Genomic DNA, 3,440 nt, shown 5'->3' on the forward strand with positions numbered 1-3,440 from the left:
CTCTGTGATCAGATTTCTCCCTACTCTCCAGTCTCATCACCCCAACCCCCCCGGCTTTAACTTTAGGCTGTTTCTCCCCCCTCCCCGCCACACACCTGCTGCCCCTTGATCTTACGCCACTGCAGCATCGTTCTGCCTGTAACACACTTCCACACACCCACCACCAGCCCCTTACCATTATCATCACCCAACCTGGTTTTGCTAGACCCAATCCTTCTACTACTTCATCTGGAATGCATTTTCTAAACTCTCTCTAACTCTACCAGAGCGCACCCACGTGTTTGGTATCACTATACTTACTGCCTTATTTTACAGTTAATATCTATTATTTTAAATGTCTGCCCTGTTAGACTAACAGCGCAGAGTCACTATACCACAAAGAATTGGTTGGTGCTTAACCACTTCAGGAGGCAGCATAAAAACTCCAGCTGAAACCCGTTCAGCATCACAGCAACATGCAAGCCTCCACCGACGGATGGGTGGCGGTTGCACATGAGGAACATTAGCTGGGAACTGAACTTGGGTCTCCTGCATAAAAGGCAACAATTTCCCTGCTGAACCACCAATGAATGTGCCCTTTGTGCCTGTTTAGTTTCCTCTAACCTTAAATAGTTCCTGAACTTTTCTTTGCCTTTTTTGGCACTGACATGTTTTTGAAAAGTACAGATCAGTTATCTTGTAGAACGCCCCTCAATTTGGATTTGTTTGATTGTTTTCTCTGGATTAGATTCAGTGTTTGTTTTTCATGATTTGTGAATTGGTAACACAACTCTTCCTAATTTTGAAAAATGACACAATTACAAAAGATCTGAAATTTTCCACTGTCTTAACTGAATTACCTGCCATACGATAGACAATCTTCCACTACACAGTAAGTATTTATGTCAAAGCTGCATCATGAGGTAATCCTTTTGAAGACACTTAAAGCAATAATTAGGTTTCCAAATTTAAGCTTGTGCCGTCACTACAAAACACGTAACTGAGACTATAACTGGGTGAATAATTATCCTCTCTGCATGACTAAGTCCATATACATGCATAGACGATAAGTACACTCTCCTGCTTGAAAGATGGCAAATTCCTTTTTTTTTTAATATTTTATTTTGGTTTAGGTGAAAGTTTACAAAGCAAATTGGTTTCCCATTCAACAATTTTATACACAGGTGTTTTTTGTAACATTGGTTGCAATTCCCTCAATGTGTCAGCACTCTCCCCACTTCCACCCTGGGCTCCCCGTTTCTCCTCATTCAGCTTTTCTGCCCTCTCTTGCATTCCGAACTTTGTCTTTGAGCAGATGCTGCCCTTTTGGTCTTGTATAGTTGAATGTTCTGAGGTACACACGTTCCTCACGGGTGTTACCGATCACTTTAGGGGCCTGCCTATTGTTTGGCTGAGAGGTGATCTCTGGGAGTGGCTTCAGCTCCAAGTCTGAAGGGTGTCTGAGGGCCATAGTTTCTGGGGTTCCGTAAGTTTCCATCAGACCAGTAAGTCTGGACTTTTTTTTTTTCATGGATTTGAATTTTGTTCTACATTTTTTTAATCAACAATTTATAACCAAAACTTTAATTTCAAGAAGTGTCACAAAACATATTACAAATGACAGCATGGAAAAAAATCTTGCACAACAGCTCAAAGTTCAGTTCTACAATGTACCCGTAAATTGGCAGGACACGGGTATCTTGAATAGTCTCAAATTTCCAAATAAGTGATATTACAAATAGCTATCTACCCATATACAGCAATCACAAAGGAATTTTTGACCCAAAGCGAGAGCAAAAAACTAACTCTTGAAGCCTATCAGATTCCACACCAACTGGGCAACCTCTGCACATTGTTAAGGCTTAGCTGGATTTAAAAAAAAAAAAAAAAGCTTCTAATCTACTTAAATTGTGCAACTTTTACTTTCATCTACTGGCTTATGTTCTTAGCAGCTTTTAAAGACTGTTTATTTAACTACAGTTGCATCTTATATTCCAGCTATGGACAAAACTAAAGTCCTTAGTTCAAATGTTGCCAGTTTTGTTTCCATAATATTAAAATATCACACTTTAGCCTGGGTAAGATTTAGGGGTTTATTATCAGTCTATGCAAGACTAACATTAAAAAAAATTCAATTTTGCTTAAGGGGACAATGTAAAGTAATAAATTCTTGGTATTGCATGCTTCATATCCCTTTAAAACCAGAGAGAATTACATCTTCATACGTGTCACTGTTACAAGAGACAGCAAACAAATTCAAACAGCTAAACATCTTAAAAATGCACCAAGTTTATGAAGTCTCAAATAAAACTTGAATTTTCTGTATATACTCCTGCCGAATGAAGTTATTTCCTGTACACCTCCACTCCTCTAGCAAACTGGTCTTCTAGTTTCCTTTCATTTGACCTAGATCAACTACAGACCTAGAGAAGGATTGGGATGGCTTGCGATTTCTCTCCCAAGACATGTGATTTCTCTCTTCTCCTGTCTCTAGAAAGGAACCTGCTCTGGCTGTGAGAGAAGCTTCTCCTTGGAGATCTGTGGGGAGGTGGAGGACTTCTACTATAGCCATCTCGAAGGCGGTGGCCCCAAGAGAGAGGACCATGATTCTGACTTCTTTTTTCACCGTTTGGTAGTTTCACTCCTACACAGCAGCTACGGAGTGTTCTTCCATCTAGCTCCTGAATGGCGTCAGCTTCATCCTGAGGATCTCCAAATTTAACAAAAGAAAAGCCAGGAGGGTTTCTAGGAACTCATATACTTAGGGGTGGGCCATAATATCCAAAAGTCAGTTCCAATTCAGTTTTTTTTTTTTTGCCATTGTTTCCAAGATTACCTACATAAACCTTACAGTTCAATGGACAGGAATCATGATGCATTTTGAAATCTTAGGTTAGAAATGCAAGGCCTAAAACCACGTGCATTCGGATGGGGCTTCTCGCTCTCCTCTGGCCCAGCTCCCGCGAATGCTCTCACTTCCCCTGCATCCATGAAATGGGTGGTGTCCTATTTTTTTTCCTACTCTGTTCAGAACCTTCTACTGTGGTCCTGGTCAGAGTGGTGGTGGTAGCTGGGTACCATCTGGTTCTTCTGGTCTCTGGCTAGAGAAGGCTATAGTTTGTGTGGTCCATTAGTCCTTTGGACTAATTGTTTCCTTGAGTTTTTGGGTTTTCTTCACTCTTTTTTCCAGAAGCAGAGAGACCAATAGTTGTATCTTAGATGGCTGCTCACAAGGTTTTAAGACTTCAGTTGCAACTCCTCAAAGTAGGATGTAAAAGATTGTCTTTAAGGACTATTTTATGCCAATTGACCTAGATGTCCCCCGAGACTATGGTCCCTAGCCCTCAAACCCAGGGACCACTGAGTAGTTCCACTGACTAGTCCCGTGAGGTATTTGGTTATGGCTAAGAAGTTTTCATGACTATGCCCCCTGTGTGTTCTATTATATACATGGATATATT

The 3,440-nt window shown here is 40.8% G+C and overlaps 1 pseudogene; it reads right to left on the bottom strand.

The window, feature by feature from the left end:
- Positions 1-2,324: 2,324 nt before the first annotated feature.
- Positions 2,325-2,863, bottom strand: LOC126062174 (serine/arginine-rich splicing factor 3-like; annotated as a pseudogene).
- Between the last annotated feature and the right edge of the window lie 577 nt (positions 2,864-3,440).

This window comes from Elephas maximus, chromosome 2 (assembly GCF_024166365.1).
Source record: "Elephas maximus indicus isolate mEleMax1 chromosome 2, mEleMax1 primary haplotype, whole genome shotgun sequence".
In the NCBI taxonomy this organism is placed as follows: Eukaryota; Metazoa; Chordata; class Mammalia; order Proboscidea; family Elephantidae; genus Elephas; species Elephas maximus.